The 17,958-nt window shown below is 43.3% G+C and overlaps 1 protein-coding gene across 4 annotated transcripts in view; it reads right to left on the bottom strand.

Annotated features, from left to right (window-relative positions):
* Positions 1 to 17,958, bottom strand: part of LOC136879173 (EF-hand calcium-binding domain-containing protein 4A) — a 659,860-nt gene that overhangs the window by 580,446 nt on the left and 61,456 nt on the right. For 2 of the 4 annotated variants that reach the window (XM_067152935.2, XM_067152937.2), the window contains exon 1: positions 3,366 to 3,479. The exons of the other annotated variants lie outside the window; for them this stretch is intronic. The gene's annotated coding sequence lies outside the window, so the exon portion shown is untranslated. Of the gene's footprint in view, positions 1 to 3,365; positions 3,480 to 17,958 lie in introns of those variants that run through there. 4 annotated transcript variants of the gene reach the window in all.

Raw genomic sequence — 17,958 nt, 5'->3', positions numbered from 1 at the left:
TGGCGTGACACCGCTTTCTGATGTGTTGCAGTCCAGGCGAAACTTTCAAGCGAAGATGGCTCCATATACGCATATTTGACTTTATTCTTATTTATTTCTATATTTCATATTTTTCTTACATTTTTTCCCTGAAGGCTGCTTGCGTACCCCACTAAAGGTCTCACGCGTACCACAGTTTAAAAACCACTGACCTAAACAATTATTCATACGTCATATCCTTATGAGCCTGCGATGCGGTGCTAAAATTACTCTTACCACAGCGTATATCCGCCGATTTTCATGCAGGGCTCCAAGAAGCTAGAAAGATACCACGCACCACTCACGCTTGCCTCGATAGCAGGCCTACATTAAGGATGTTAAACACGGAGTATTATTCTTACAAATTTATTAAACTAGTGGTCGCAAAATGTTAATGACGTATTGTCAGAGTGAAGGTTAAAGGTAGAATTAACCCCTGTGGGTGGGGGACGCAGACGAAGAATACACCCACGGTATCTCCTGCTTGTCGTAAAAGGCGACTAAAAGGAACGACCAACGGATGATCGAATTAGAACCACGAGACTACTTGTAATTATTACCACCACGCGGGGAACACCATGGGTCACTTTTACTTGCGCCTAGTATCACTATGTTAGGTATCAAATAGGTTTGTGATTATTAGCAACAAAGTGCGTTGCCGGCTTTTACAGTACCTGTGAATAGTAGCATTATATGAGCGACACCATGGTTCTGGCTTGCCTATGATTAGTAGCCACTATATGAGAAACACCACGGGATAGTACGAGTCCCTGTTGTTAGTACACTTGTGTGATGAACACCATAGGTTTGCGTTGCCCGTAAATGGCGCCGCAATGTGCGAAATGCCATAGGTTTGTATTGCATGTGCGAATTTCATTACCTGTGAGTAGTACCATAATGTGTGGAATGCCGCTAGTCTATGCTACTTTCGATTAGTACCGCAACATGTCAAATATCATGGTTCTACTTTCCTAGCGATAAGTACCATTATGAGGGGCCGATGACTTGGATTTGGACCCCTTTACACTACAAGCATCATCGATTCAGTATTGTGCTGCAGAAGCAGTCCCTTGGTCAGTAATACCATAATAATAATAATAATAATAATAATAATAATAATAATAATAATAATAATAATAATAATAATGATAATAACAATAATAATAATAATAATAATAATAATAATAATAATAATAATAATAATAATAATAATAATAATAATAATACAACCGATACGCTATGGTAATACTATTGTTTTACGTCAGCTTCTGTGAATGTGAGGCATTGTGGGTCAGTTCCACTGATTGTTTTAAATTCATTCTTCGTCCTCGCGTTTTGCATTTTGGTCAGTGGAGGATTTTGGACTTTTAATTTGTCATTACATTTCGTACCATTAGGGGCCGATGACCTACATGTTAGGCCCCTTTAAACAACAAGCATCATCATCATCATCATCATCATCATCAGATGTGGAATTAGTTCGAAACGTCAGTTGTTCACAACAAAGAAATAACAAAGGAAAGAATTAAAACTTGTTTTTGCATTAGGCCTATATTCGTTTTATCTGAATTCATTTATCTTGTTATTTTGGCTCGATTGTCTACTTTAGTCATTGTGCCAATGGAAGATGTATTCTACTACACTAGGGTTTCAAAATTAGGGCCTCTCTTATATGTAGCCAACGAGCGAGTTGGCCTTGCGGTTAGGGGCGGGCAGCTGTTAGCTTACATTCGGGAGATAGTGGGTTCGAACTCCACTGTCGACAGCTCTGAAGATGGTTTTCCGTTGTTTCTCGTTATTCACACCAGTCAAATGCTAGGACTGTTCCTTAATTAAGGCCACAGTCACTCCCTTCCCACTCCTATCCCTGTCCTACCCCATCGTCACCATTACACCTTTCTGTGTCGGTGCGACGTAAAACACATGCTGTAGAAAAAAAATCAGTGTTTGGTTTTTCTTTTGAATACGGGCCGGGAATTTTAACTGGTAATAGTTAATTTATCAGGATCAATGGTGTTTGTGTTTGTCTTAATACGTATTCTCATTTGCAAACAACACATTACTCTATTAACCACCGCAGAAATATGCAGTAGTGACTACATTCTTCCCCCACCTAAAAGGACATCCGACCCTAAAAGGGGGACAAATCCCATCAAGTGTCGACTCCAAGACACTGGGGAAAAAGGCTAGGAAGAAAGAATGAAGATCACTGAATTTTCCCGGAAACCAAAAAGATATATCATGTTCCTGAAACAAAATCGCTATTGAACTATGGCGGCATCACTGCCCCTCCCCCTCAGCTGTCACCCAACGCTACTTTTCCGAAACTGACATGTTTTCCCTTAAATATTAGTATGACACTAACATCTCTAATATTTTTCTCTTTTGAGAGCCCATTTGAATATGGAGGGATACGTTTAGGATACACTTGTAAGTATATTGTAGGCTCTGGTGTTATTAACTTACACGAAAATAATTTTGATTGAAGCAGTAACATTCTCCGTGAAAATTTTGTATCTCAAGTTGTGGCAGAAATTGTAATTAATACATGCAGTTTGTTGCTGTTTCAATCCCTGTTAGATGAATTAAGAGATACATATACAGTAGTTGATATTATACAAGTATTTTATTCTTCTCTTCTTAATCTGCTTATCCTCCAGGTTCGGTTTTTCCCTCGGACTCTGCGAAGGATCCCACCTCTACCGCCTCAAGGGCAGTGTCCTGGAGCTTCAGACTTTGGGTCGGGAAATACAACTGGGAAGAATGACCAACACCTCGCCCAGGCGGCCTCCCCTGCTATGCTGAACAGGGGCCTTGTGGAGGGATGGGAAGATTGGATGGGACAGGCAAGGAGAAGGAAGGAAGCGGCCGTGGCCTTAAGTTAGGTACCATCCCGGCATTTGCCTGAAGGAGAAATGGGAAACCACGGAAAACCACTTCCAGGATGGGTGAGGTGGGAATCGAACCCACCTCTACTCAGTTGACCTCCCGAGGCTGAGTGGACCCCGTTCCAGCCCTCGAACCACTTTTCAAATTTCGTGGCAGAGCCGGGAATCGAACCCGGACCTCCGGGGGTGACAGCTAATCACGCTAACCACTACACCACAGAGGCGGACAAGTATTTTATTAATGTTCAAATGTGAGAAAAGTTCGGCAGTCTCGGAACGAATATTTTCTTACAATTTTAAAGTACACAGCGAGCCTTGAAACATGTCAGTTATGCATCCAGGTGCCCTTAAAATGGCATACGCTAAAACACGATGTTATTGGAGCGAAAGAGGTTGAGAGCGGACAACTGGCAGTGCATAGCCAAGCACCAGTGTAGCATGAACTGACTCTACACTCACCTGTGCAGCGACTGCAGCGCCAATCCCTCTGACGATGAATAACATTTAACACGCGTACAGCACCACAACACAGTTCAGCATACGACACGCGAGCTCCGCACTCAACAGCGCTCAAACAACGACTGACAGCACTCGCAACACAACATACTGGTGTCCGTCCACTGAAGAGAGCCAAGCCCCCTTCCCTTTGTCTTCGCGCGAGGAACTTAACTGCACCATTTTCGCGCCAAAAGGAAAACAAATCGAACAGGGCTGTGTAGGGGTCACGGGTACAAATTTTGACGTGAGAGGTTTGTCAAAATAAAATGACTGGTCAGTGTGGACTTGAAATATTATTACTGAGATATTAGTTCTCGAGTCAGCCCCATGGTGTAGAGGTGCCTGCCCCTTTACCCGGAGGCCCCGGGGTCGATTCCCGGCCAGGTCAGGGATTTTTACCTGGACCTGAGGGCTGGTTCGAGGTCCACTCAGCCTATGTGATTAGGATTGAGGAGCTATATGACTGTGAGATAGCGGTCCCGGTCTAGAAAGCCGAGAATAACGGCCGAGAGGATTCGTCGTGCTGACCACACGACACCTCGTAATCTGCAGGCCTACGGGCTGAGCAGCGGTCGCTTGATAGGCCAAGGCCCTTCAAGGGCTGTAGTGCCATGGGGTTTTCGGTATTAGTTCTCAATCTTTCTTTCTTTCATTCATTCATTCTTTCTTTCTTTCTTTCTTTCTTTCTTTCTTTCTTTCTTTCTATCTATCTATCTTAATCTGTTTAACGTCCAGGATTGGTTGTTCCCTCGGACTCAGCGAGGGATACCACCTCTAACGCCTCAAGGGCAGTGTCCTGGAAGGTGCGACTTTGGGTCGGGAGATACAACTGGGGAAGAGGACCAGTACCACACCTGCTATGCTGAACAGGGGCCTTGTGGGGGATAGTAAGATGGGAAGGAGTAGGCAAGGAAAAGGGAAGGATGTCGCGTGTAAGTTAGGCACCATCCCGGCATTTGTCTGGAGGAGAAGTGGGAAACCACGAAAACCACTTCGATGATGAATGAGGTGCAAATCGAACCCTCCCACCCCCACCCACCCCCCACCCCACCAGTACTCAATTTACCTCCCGAGGCTGAGTAAACCCCGTTCCAGAAGTCGTACCACTTTTCAAATTTCGTGGCAGAGCCGGGAATCGAACCCGGGTCTCCACTACACCACAGAGGTAGACTTTAGTTCTTAGTTCTAAACGAATTTACACATCTTGAAGACACAGTCGATATTCTATGACTCTGTGAAATAAGAATTAACACATATTTGTAAGAAATACACCGGTTAGAACAGGGTCCGACTTTTTGGCTGAATGGTCAGCGTTAACGCTTTGGGTTAAGAGAGTCCCGGGTTCGATTCCCGGCCGGATCGGAGATTTTAATCGCGTCTGATTAATTCTTCTGGCTCGGGGACTGGGTGTTTGTCGCAACACTTTCTTATTCATATTCAGAAAACGCACAGCACTTTTCCCCTACAGGAACACGCAATAGTGATTATCTCCCTGCATATAGGGTTGGCGACAGGAAAGTCATGCGACCAAATCCACATGTGGGACACAGTTCGCACCCGCGACCCCACGGATGTGGTGAAAGTGGTACAAGAAGAAGAAGAAGACGCCGATTAGACTAGGCTTCGCCTTAACAGTGGCTAGTTTCACTTGCCTTGCAGCTCTGCATTCGAAAGGCGGAGGGTATGGTCCCCACCATCGGCTGTGCTGAGAATAGTTTTCCGTGGTTGTCCATTCCTCTACACTGAGGTGAATGCCGGAACAGTTCCTATCACAGGCCACGGCCGCATCCATCTCATCTTCTCCGGAAATCACATCACCGATACAAACCTCCCTGGCGTGAGAGACGGCGTTATCGACCAGGAGGCCTGCCGAACTCCATCAGGGTACGGAATTAAAACTGAGAAATACTGGTAAGAGACACCAAGCAGAGTAGAGTTCGGCATTCGGAAGGCAGTGGGCTGGTCCCACCGTCCGCTGTCCTGAGAATGGTTTACCGTGGTTTGCCATTCTCCTCACTAAGGCGAATGCCAGGACCGTTCCTTTAATAGGCCACGACCGCTCCCCCCACACCACCTTCTCCGCACCTAAAATCAGCACAACACATCTCTTGGCCTTAGAGAAGGCGTTACCGTCCAGGCCGTCCGCTGCACCCCATGAGGGTACTCATAAGTAGTAGTAGTAGTAGTAGTAGTAGTAGTGGAGAGGACGTCAGTATTAGAGGCGAAAGTTAAATCTATATTACCGAACAAATGGCTGCGCAGTTTGGTTCAAGAATCTATCAGCTTGCATTCAGGAGATAGTGGGTTCGAACCCACGGTCGGCACCCCTGAAGATGGTTTTCTATGGTTTCTCCACTTTCAGCCCAGGCATTTTTTTTTTTTTTTTGTTGAGAGCGAGTACATGAGAGTCCCGGGACGAAAACTATGCCCCTATACTCATCTGTTTCCGCGACATAGCCGATGAGTCGGAAAAATCTCCACCATGTGCACTGGCGGGCGAAAAACGATCTGTCGTGAAGAAGAATATGTTTCTCCACGTCAGAGAAGAAACCCCCTCTTCACTACTCTATTAAAAGTCAAATAAGCGGATCGAAGTGAGATTTAGAAGAAATTAGAAGAGGCAGAAAGCTTCCTCCTTAACAAACGGGCCTTTTCAGGGAAGATTCATTTTGAATTTTGACAGGTTTAATTACAGTGAGTCAAGAAGGCCGAAAATGGAGAGAGGGGGTGGGGGGTGGCCAGTTAAAACAGGTCGTAAGTTAGCCAAGGGCCGCGATATTTGAAACGGGTGTTCGGCTTCTTGGTCCTTACGACCTGTTTTAAGAGTCGGTAGCGTGACTTAGGAGGATTCTAGTTTTAGCCATCTTAACTATTTTATTTATCTGAGTTCTATTAAGCGGATACGAAGTTCAGTTCGTATCTTTTTATTAGATCTCAGAGTTGGAGCATTAGTCATTCGGCAGCAAATGCTGTGTCTGTACCTTAATTAACGCTATGGTCGCTTCCTTCCCACTCCAAGCCATCCCTCTCCCATCGTCGCCATAAGACCTATCTGTACCGATGCGATGTAAAGCAAACTGTAATATATATATATAATACCTTGCAGAGTAGGACGCTAGGTTCGATGGCCGTACCAGAGCCTCTTTTCATTGTCATCATAGACTGATCAATATCCACATACATAAATTTCCTTTTTTTTTTTAACAGTTTGCTTTACGTAGCACCGACTCAGATAGGTCTTAGGGTGACAGTGCGAAAGGCCTAAAGATTGGAAATAAAAATATAAGGCCTCGCCGAATCTGCCTGCAAAGAGCCAGTGGGAAAAACAGTACTTTTTGCTTGTACCAGCAGGAGACCGTTCAAAATGCTTACTATGGGCGAAGTCTGCTATTTCGAAGAACTATGCTCCTGTTCCAACATTATGCTCTTTCCATCGGAACCACTGTTTATTTATTTATTTATTTATTTATTTATTTATTTATTTATTTATTTATTTATCGTATGGCTTTTAGTGCCGGGAGTGTCCGGAGACATGTCCGATCGCCTGGTGCACGCCTTTCTATTTGATGGCAAAGTGTGACCTGCGCGTCTGAGTGTGGGTTGATGAGGTAGGGAAAGGGAGAAACCCGGTGTAGGCACATAGCCTACTCCTGTCGAATAACACCAAGCGCTCTTCTCAAGGCTTAACTTCGCCATTCGACGAACGGATCACCATCAACAGCGTCATGCCCTCACTTCATGCGACACTGCGGGCAGGTTTGGAATTGATTCCAGGCTTTTGTTACGCAATTTAGTCACCAGATTGGTTACCAGTGTAACTGGAAATGTAACAAGCGACATATTGCTTTATTTAGGCTAGCCTCTATGTAACAGGAGCACAAACTCTATAATGTTAGGAACAATTATGCTTTTCCGTATGTAGGTTAATAATTGGGAGTTTCTTTCCATTAAACTTGTACCTGATAAAGGACTTCTAAGTCCGCTGTACTGTTGGAGCTGACGACCTAGTTGTTATATGTTACTATTATCAAGTAATTTTTCAACTCCTATGTTTTTTTTTTTTGGGTTTTTGTTAACCGTTAAGCATTTCCAATTTTTGTTAAAGTAATCATCATTCTAAGTGGTCCCCTGTCCAGCCGTTCACTCCACGCCTTTCCTTACGTCTGCGGTCCACGATAAATCCCTGTAACAACTATTAAATACACTATCATCTGGAGATAACCCGGTGACCTTGCTTATTTACGGTAGCATGACAACGAAGAAATAAAATTAAAACTAAATTACATAACATCAAACGTACAATTCCATACAAAACAAATATCACGAGAAATTAAACAGAAATAAAAAAATGTCATGATTAAACAAGAATAAAAAATGAATTGCAATAAATAAAAATCTTAGGTCCAGTTAAAGACAACGGCGAGTTTAGGAGACGGCACAACCAGGAGTTGTACTCGCATGTGGAGAAAATAACTGATGTGATGCGAAAAAGGAGGATTACTCTTTACGGACACGTGGCCCGAATGATTTCAACAAGGTTAACCAACCGCATTTTCATTTTCCTCCAAGAGAAAAAGGCAAAGGGGGCATGGTTCAGTGAGGTACAGAAAGATCTGCAGGAGATTGGGATCTCATTTGAAGATATCCAGGAGCGTGTCCCACTTAAGAAAAAAACTCCAAGAACATCAGAGTTTCCTACCAAAGCCGAAGATGAAAACTGGAAAGGCATGGACGGAAGAGCGAAAGGAGCAACACCGTATACGAATGAAGGAGTACTGGACCAATATTAAAGCTCAAGAGAAACAGTTGAAATGACGTGGTCCTTAGTTGGCCGAAACAAAACAAGAAGAAGAAAACAAAACCTGGCAATAATTAAACATGACATACGAATAGTGTAATGACAATTAGAAGCAATCGCAAATGAATAAGAAATGCGCAGAAAACAACTCACATTTTTCTTACATGTAGTTTAACATAATATTGCTCAGCCTACACCAGAAATAAGTACCAGGTTAATTCTTGGGGGCAAAGGTAGCCGGGCGAACAGCTAAACACTCTACCCCAGCAAGTGGAACTCTTTACCTTCCACTCCTCCCAGGGCCTTCATGACCTGTACGGAGATGACTTTGCTTTGGTTTTTACCTAAAAATATGATCTAATAATTCCAATTTGATTGATGCAGCATTCTTTGAGATAACATGCTCTATTCTAGTAAAAATGAAAGTTGCAGGAAGTGGGTCGAGAAAAGTATGCAAAGCAACAATTTTGTTATCTGTAATAGTTTTCCAGGAAAGTTAAATCATTTAAAACTTCAGTCATCGTGCAAATCCATAGCATGCAGTGAGTTTTGTTATTTTTACCCACACTTGACTAAATACGCTATTAGTATTCTAGCCAAGAATTTTGAGGAAAGAAACATACACACGTATACACAGGACAAGCCATAGCTTACAGTACAAGAAGGTACGGGAATATTTAGTGAGAAGAAGTTGGAGCGGTTGTATTGGTGGAGCCTAAGCCATGATGCTCGAACCAATCTAATGCATATTAATTATTGTTCCATATTCATAACGGTGATACCAACATTGATAATCCTACTTAATTCACAATACTGTATCCTCCCTGCCATGTATCTGTGAACTCCGGAACTCTGATCGTGTTGCACTCTCGTACACGCAGCTCGATTAGCTTCGCATGCAACAATGCCGTACTTACAAGCTCCTGTATCAATACTATTAACCCTTCATGAGGCAGAAAATTGGCACTACGTGGTACAGTCCAAACTTATTTTAGCTGAATGTTGTTCATAATCATTTTCTTCCACTACCGCTTTTCATACGCCTGTGGGGTCGCGGCTGAGAACTGCGTCGCACATGTGGATTTGGCCCTGTTTTACAGGCGGATGCCCTTCCTGACACCAACCCTATGGGGAGGAATGTAATCACTGTTGTGTACTTCTGTGGTGGTTGGTACTGAAGTGTGTTGTCTGAATATGAAGAGAGGATTGTTGAGATAAATACAAACTCCCACTTCCCGAGCCGGAAGAATTAATAGAACACGATAAGTCCTCGAACCGGTCTGGAAACGAACCGGGGACCCTCTGGAGCGAAAGCCTCAGACAAGGAGTCGGACAGAATGTTGTCCATAATGTTAAATACAAAAATGCATATTTCTCTCTTACATGGTAAGTGATATACCATAATACCAGATAGAGTAGAATAGTGTCATCAGTTATCACCCTTTGAGTTTAAGCTCATCGCCAATGCACGGCGCCTGTGTAGACAACAGCGGCTAATCATACCACATCCTAATGCCAGCTGTTCTTGTATTTAACCAAACACAAAACTGTACTGTATTTTAAATGATTGCTCCTCATCAAGAAGGCATAATGAACACTTCCCATCATTACATTTCAGAGATATATCGTAAGTAAAACAGATGATTATACAGAGTGTCCCAAAAATCACCGACAACGCTTAGTATGTTGTGCGCGAAGGTAAACAGATCCGGTTTCAAGAAGGAACCCATATCCAGAAACGCACGGCTTGGACGCTCCAGCGCATCGAAGTGTGAGATGGGTGTGCGTTCCGCATGTCGTCAATGAACCGAACATGAGAAGCACATCGGGCTCATTACGAACGGAGTTCGAGCTGTGTACGTCCTACGTCACTGCAGAGCCTACATCGGCGGAGCTGAGCCTCATGCACATGACCCAATACGTGCGGTGGTCTTTGAAAGATTTCAATCGCTCCGTGAACTCGAGCAATAAAGTCCTCCGCTGACGTTACAGGAGTATCATACACCATACTCTTCATACTACCTACGTGGAAATATCCGGCTTCTCTCAGTCATCTCTCGATGGCCGCGAACGTGGAATGATGTGCGGTACGTCTGTTTGGAAAACGTTCCGCATACAATCTTGCAGCAGCTCTACCATTGCAATCCGCTTTGCCGGATGGAAGCACCATGTCGGATATTTCCGCAGCTGTGAACTGGTACACTCGAAATCTTTAGAATCTCGTGACCAGAAATTTTCATTTCAGGCAAGAAATCAGTACAGCCCTCAGAACCACCCAGTACCTGCTTACATACTCTCTCTCTCATCGGTCACATCCGTTAGACGCGTTAACACATGCACACACCTGACGAGTGAGGGGAGGTGGAGAAAACGAAGTACAAGGATATCTAGCATGAACGAAACACACGCAGAGGGGAAGATACTTGCTTCACACCTCACTTGCTCGACAATGAAGGGAGAGAGGAATGAAGGGAGGAAACACGAGCCTCCTTCAAGGCAACAGACGTAATGTGTATTTTAACTCACTGACGGTCAAAATCTCCAGTTTCTTTGTAATTCTTGTGTGCGAAGTCTAGCTGAAATATTAGCGGTCTCGACTATTACTTCATTATCAAATTGCTTCGCGCTCAACCACTGTAAAAAAAAAGACCTTTATTTTCGTCAATATAGGCACTGTTAAATACTACTACTACTACTACTACTACTACTACTACTACTACTACTACTAATAATAATAATAATAATAATAATAATAATAATAATAATAATTTTTATCCTCAAAAACCAAATTAAAAATAACCAGCATAAAATAATTATCATTATCAGAGATGCAAGGGCGTTTGGAAAACCGTTCCTATGAAGTTATTGTCAGCGGTGATCAAACAATTAAATGTCATATATTGGGGTGGGATTACATTGTGCTAACTTCATCGTAATTAGAGTTAATTAATTGTTTTCCTTGATTAAGAAAAGTTGGTATAGGAAGACTATTTAACCATAGAAACATATTAATCAGTTCCCGAAAAAAATCGAGTTGGGAGTGACCTCTGAGTGCGCAACGTCGCAAGCCACACCTCCTGGAAGATGAACACATGGACGTAGCCCTGGTTACTTCTCCCTCATCCTCAGGTTTGGCCAAAATATTCGCCCAAACGTTACCAATTTCCTTTTCCACCAGGAATTCTTGTGATCGCGATTGCACATGTCGCACTACTGTTAACAACGTTACTGCACGGGCAGGTTACAGTACACAAGTAACGCAGTGGGATGCGCATCAAGGACAGTGTGGATGAATGTAGTGCATGCGCAGGAATGTTATTAGGCTGAAGCCATCCATCCGCAGTACACAGATGGCTGAAGAGTTGCATACCCTCCGTATTAAGACACCAAATCGGCAAAAAATTGTCACGACCGTTCTCAGACTTCGACGCTCTCCAGCGCCCAAACCGTGCATTTCCGGACAGGGGTTACTTCTTGAAAACTGATCAGTCCGCAGTCCCGCACAACATACTAAGCCTTGTCGGTGTTTCTTGGGGACACCCTGTATACCGCACATGTCATTATAATTACAGACTTTTTTTGACAAAAAAAGGCAAGAGCCTGGACTAATTATTTATTTTATTATTTACATATATTACGCCCACATTGGAGCACTTAAATCAATACATTTGACTTAATTTCTTCTTTTTCTCCCAGAACTTTCTCATCCTCTCCGGCCTGGAAGCCCTTTGTGTGTCTGATATAGTATATTGTTTCCGTTCAACTGTTTTTAGTTTGAGACTTATGCTTTTGTTCTTCAAAATCCCCTTCTCTTTTCTGTCTTTGATTTGTTGCCGAGTTATACACAATTCTTACAAATCATCCTGAACTTCTTTGAACCAATTATTATTGATTTTTTTTAAATCAAATAGTTGTTTCAATATCCTGGTGTCTGGTAATCTTGATATATGACAGAAAAAGGAAATTCTTCTGTTATGCATTGTAGATAATATTGATTCACATTCACGATAGACAATGTTGTTAGGCAACAATCTCCACTGTCCATCAACTTGGTGTTTTTTATTAGTAATTGTTCTAAGAATTCTTCCGTCAGTTTTCTGTAATTTGTCTGTTGTAGATTTTACATTTAATTTGAATAAAGTTTCACTAGCGTACGTTGCCTCTGGTTTAACTATGGAATTATAGTGTTTCAGCTTAGCGTTTATCGAATAAGATTTTTTTAATAGGTTGGCCAGGTAAGTCTTCGTGCTTGTTTAAATTTAGTTGTTCCGTGTTCTATTGCTTCTTTTTTGTTTGTATTCCATGTTATTATTTCCCCAAGATATTTGAATTTCTGAACAATTTTAATCTCTTTATTACCGTTCAGTTGTATAACTGGTAAATCAACTTTAAAAGTTGGCATCATTTCTGTTTTTTCAAATGAAATTTGTAATCCCAATTTCTTTGCTATAATTTCCAGTTGTTCAGTTTGAAATTTAGTCTCTTCTATTGCATTTGCAACTAATGATAAACCGTCCGCAAAAGCAAGGCAGTTGAGTTTAATATTTCTACCGATCTTGATAGTTGGTTGGCATTTCTTGTTCCCCCTGGACCAATAGTAGAAGTAATTAACAAATTATGGACTCAAGTCTACAACACGTTCTAATACAATGTTGTAGTAAGATTTTTTTTTGACTGCTACCTGTACTCTCAAAGGCTATAAAGACTGCAGACTAAAATGAAAGCTTGTTTAGGAATACAGCATAAACAATGAACGACAAACGACCTGCACGATTGTATTTCGTAAACATGATATACTCAGCCAGGTACATTGCTGTGGATTTGTTTGCACCTTGACTTCACATATTGCCAGCAGCACTGACGATTAGATGCCAGCTGCTCTCGGCTCTTCCAGCGGTTATACCGTTTAGCTCAAGAAGCGGGACTCTCTCGTTGCCCTTGAGCTAGACAGTCCCCGAAACAGTGTAGTGTTAGGGCTAGCCAACGGACTCCGAGCAATAATTTCAATGTTTCTCCAAGAACTGCAAAAATTGCAGGTCCGTCGGGCTGAGTGGCTCAGACGTTCGATTCGCTGGTCATCTGACCCCAACTTGGCAGGTTCGATCCTGGGTCAGTCCGGTGGTATTTGAAGGTGCTGACATACGTAGATTTACTGGCACGTAAAATAAATTCTGCGGAACTACTGTACATTCCGGAACCTCGGCGTCTCCGAAAACCGTAAAAGTAGTTAGTGGGATGTAAAGCCAATAACATTGTATTATAACATTTTTAGGTCCATAATCTCATAAATATCATTGTGTAATCAATTCAAATGACCAGAACAGTAACATATTACCATCCTACTGTGTGCTGTAACTGCCTACTTTTGAAACGCAGATTCGGGGAGAGTGAACATACCAACAGTATCTGATACATCATCCCTCCGTTGACATCGGATTCAATGTAGAGTCACTCAAAAAATGTGCTTATGTAGTTGTAAGCTCACCGGAGAAGATGTTTGTCACCCCTGGAGAAATCATTACAGGCATTATGCAGTACCGTATAACTCCGCTTCTGGACTTATTATTCGCCTGCATTCGGTTAGGAAGTGAGTCCACAATTTTGTGCAGATACGTCGCATTCAAGTTAAGCCACTCGCAGATTTGATCGCGCAATTCCACCAAATTGCGGGAATGCCGATGTTCCACCCGCTGTTCCAAATGTCCCACAGATTTTCAATAGGGTTCAAGCTAGGTGATTTTGCACGCCAATCGATATGTAATAGAGTAGGGGAGTGTTCCTAGAACCAGTTACGTATGCGTCCAGACCGATGAACTTTGCTGTCGTCATCTTGAAAAATCGGGGTTCCAATAGCACATCGTGTAGATGTGGACTGAAAGGCAACACCTGATCATTCATAATGTTTAAATAAACATGCCGGTTCATGTTAGTGGTCACCTCAGTGAGAGAGTCCAATCTATTATACGGAAAACACCCCCAATACAATACAGATCCACCTCTAGCTTGAACCTGACCTTGCACACATCCAGGATGAAATTCTTTATTTTTCCTTCGGTGCTCTCGACGACGTGCAGCATTGGAATACAGGCAAAAATGTAATTCGTCAGACCACATTACGTTCCGGCAGTCAACTACTGTCCACGTTCGATGATTTCTAAGCCCATTGAAGATGCGCAGCTTTATGTCCTTGTGTGAGCAATGGACTCTTGCGAAGTGACTGACTCCAAATGTTCTTGCATGGAGTTCCCGTTCCAATGTTCTCTCGCTAACAGAATGTGGTGGACCTTCATTCACTTATTATAGCAATTCCTATCGGGTTTAGAAACGATTTTGATTCACAAGCCGTGAAACACGTCACCGGTCTCTCTCAGTCAGAATCTCTTTCCGATCACGGCCAAAGACGATTGCCTCTTTTTGGCACTCTGTCATTCCTTACATCTACCCATGTTGACGCACACTGTTCGCTTGAAACATCAATGTCTGACTGATCGCTACTGCCTTATGCTCACGTAGAGGCAGTGCACGTGCGGGTGATCACGGGACTTGTTCGCTGCGCCATCTGTACAGGCTTAACGAACCATCTGTTCGTGCACGCTAGGTTGACTAATTTTTTGTTCGGTGAGCTTATAAGTTCCTAACAGGTAAGTTTTTTTTCTTTTTTTTTTTCTTTTGCTATTTGCTTTACGTCGCGCCGACACAGATATGTCTTATTGGCGACGATGGGACAGGGAAGGCCTAGGAATTGGAAGGAAGCGGCCGTGGCCTTAATTAACCACGGAAAACCATCTTAAGGGCTGCCGGCAGTGGGGCTCGAACCCACTATCTCCCGAATACTGGATACTGGCCGCACTTAAGCGCCTGCAGCTATCGAGCTCGGTAACAGATAAGTTAGACTTCTGACAAAGTCAATAGAACCTATAGGTATAATTTTTGTTGTGAATATCGTCAGGGTTTCTCTCCACATGGGTAGTGAATTATATAACTGAAATTAAGTTTTGATAAGATATTAAATGCGAGGATCATACAATGCAATGCACTCATTGCCTTTTTTAAGCCATTGTACATGCGTCTTACTCGTTGGCTGAACGGTCAGCGTACTGGCCTTCGGTTCAGAGGGTCCCGAGTTCGATTCCCGGCCGGGTCTGGGATTTTAACCTTAATTGGTTAATTCCATTGGCAGGGGGCTGTATGTATGTGTCGTCTTCATCATCATTTCATCCTCATCACGACGCGCAGGTCGCCTACGGGTGTCAAATAGAAAGACCTGCACCTGGCGAGCCGAACCCGTCCTGGGATATCCCGGCACTAAAAGCCATACGACATTTCATTTTTTACTTCATTCGCTCTGAGTAAGGCAGTGCAGGGCGTGATTAGACAGTATTGCCAATCTCAGAAGACGTGAGATAAAAATGGACCTATTTATGCCCGGAGGACCACACGACAGAATCTATTACGTAAACACTTTTTATTGGGCAGCTAGTCAGGGAATACGTTTCCCTGGACTTTTGTTTCTTCTAGAAAATTTTAGATCTTTTTGTTGTTCATTTCTTTATTGTCGATGGACCAGTATCACTATGCTCCTAACCCGACTACTGTGCACATTTTGATGTATGAGACACTTCAAGTTAATTTCACTTTTCATACTTAATTCTACACTGTGCAGTGGTATAGTACTGTATGCAGTGATCCACTGACACTTGCCCAGGCCTAACCTGAAAGAAAGTGAAAAGTGTGTAAACCCCGACGCATCATAGCATTCAGTCAAGATCAGTACACTTGCGCTTACAACTTGGTCACCGAGCGAGTTGACCGTGCGGTTTGGGTCACGTAGCTGCGAGCTTTCATCCAGGAAATGGTGGGTTCGAAGATTGTTCTCTGTGGCTCCCCATTTTCATACCAAGAAAATGCTAGGTCTGTATCTTAATTAAGGCCACTGCCTCTACTTTCCCAATTTTCATCACTTTCCCGTCGTTCCATCGCCGAAAACCTTTGATGTGCTAGTACGACTTTAAAACCTGTAGCAAGACTTAGAGTAAGTATAACGGACGTCGTGATGAGGATGAAATTATGAAGAAGACAACACGTACATCCAGCCCCAGTGCCAGCGAAATTAACCAATGATGGTTAAAATTCCGGACCCTGCTGCGAATCGAACTCGGGACCCCTGTGACCAAAGGCCAGGACGCTAAAAATTTAACCGTAGAGCCGGAGGAAATATCATAAGCGCGACAGGAGGAGTAAAATCACAAAAGTGGAAGTGGGAGATGTGGTGATTCCCCTTTTCCATTATGTTCCACTAAAGGTTGTGTAAGTTTAAATACGCATTTAACTATCAAATTTCAACACGACCACCAAAATTTAAAACGTGCGCAGTGCTATACTCCTTTTTACCACTAATAACATCGCTGAACGAGGCTACCTTCGAACAACTACGGTGTGTATGAGGACAGAGATGGGTGCAGTTCAATTTTAGAAAAGCAGTTTCCTATCGCTGCCTGACACACACTGTACATTCCTTCATGCGCCCTTTATTGTTTTACTCTCCTAGGTGAAAACAGGCTATCGCTACCTTAAGCCTGGGATGAAAAATTTAGGTTAGCGACCCTGTCACTCTGTACAACTCATCTCCACACTCCACTACACCCCGTAGTATTCCGTTGACCGAACGAGTTGGTCGTGCGGTTAGGGTCTCGCAGCTGTCAACTTGCATTTGGCAGCCCTGAAGATGGTTTTCCGTGGTTTTCCATTTTCACACCAGGCGGATGGTGGGGCTGAACCGTAATTAAGGCCGCGGCCGCTGCTTTCTCACTCCTAGCCCTTTCCTATCCCATCGTGGCCATAAGACCTATCTGTGTCAGTGCAACGTTAAGCAGATCGAAAAAATCCGTAGTTCGTGCGTTCCGTGCTCTTGTCACAGGCCTGGTAGCACTTATAATTCTATTCCGCCAGATATTCCGCTAGCAGCAGACCCCATCGCCCAGTGCGGAACCTCTGCAATCAGCCAGCCACCCGATTATTGGAGTGGAGACCAAAAGGACGACCCAAGCAGCGATGGGCCGATACTCTTCAAAAAGATATCATAAGAGCGTCAATCTCCATCCTGACATGACCCAGAACAGAGCTAACTGGAGACAACGATCCATCAGGAGGGACAAACATCGAAGAAAAAGACGATTATTATTATTATTATTATTATTATTATTATTATTATTATTATTATTATTATTATTATTGAAACAAAGCTGGAACAGGTAGATAATTTTAAGTACTTAGGATGTGTGTTCTCCCAGGAAGCCGGCCCCACGGTGTAGGGGTAGCGTCACTGCCTCTTACCCGGAGGCCCCGGGTTCGATTCCTGGCCAGGTCAGGGATTTTTACCTGAATCTGAGGCCTTTATCGAGGTCCACTCAGCCTGCGTGATTACAATTGAGGAGGTATCTAACGGTGAGATGGCGGCCCCGGTCTAGAAAACCAAGAACAACGGCCGAGAGGATCCGTCGTGCTGACCACACCACACCTCGTAATCTGCAGGCCTTCAGGCTGAGCAGCAGTTGCTTGGTAGGCCATGGTCTTTCGAGGCTGTTGCGCCACGGTGTTTGGTTGGTTTTGGTTTTTGGTTCTTCCAGGATGGTAGTATAGTAAGATTGATTAAAGATGCAGTAAAACTAATGCAGTGAGCTCGCAGAATTCTACAGTATTCTGTAAGAAGGTCAGCTCCAGGACGAACTATCTTTACATCGGTCTGTTTTCCGACTA

The sequence above is a fragment of the Anabrus simplex genome, chromosome 8 (genome assembly GCF_040414725.1).
Source record: "Anabrus simplex isolate iqAnaSimp1 chromosome 8, ASM4041472v1, whole genome shotgun sequence".
Taxonomy (NCBI): Eukaryota; Metazoa; Arthropoda; class Insecta; order Orthoptera; family Tettigoniidae; genus Anabrus; species Anabrus simplex.
Note: the sequence above shows the minus strand (reverse complement) of the source record. Positions and strands in the feature narration are given on the sequence as shown.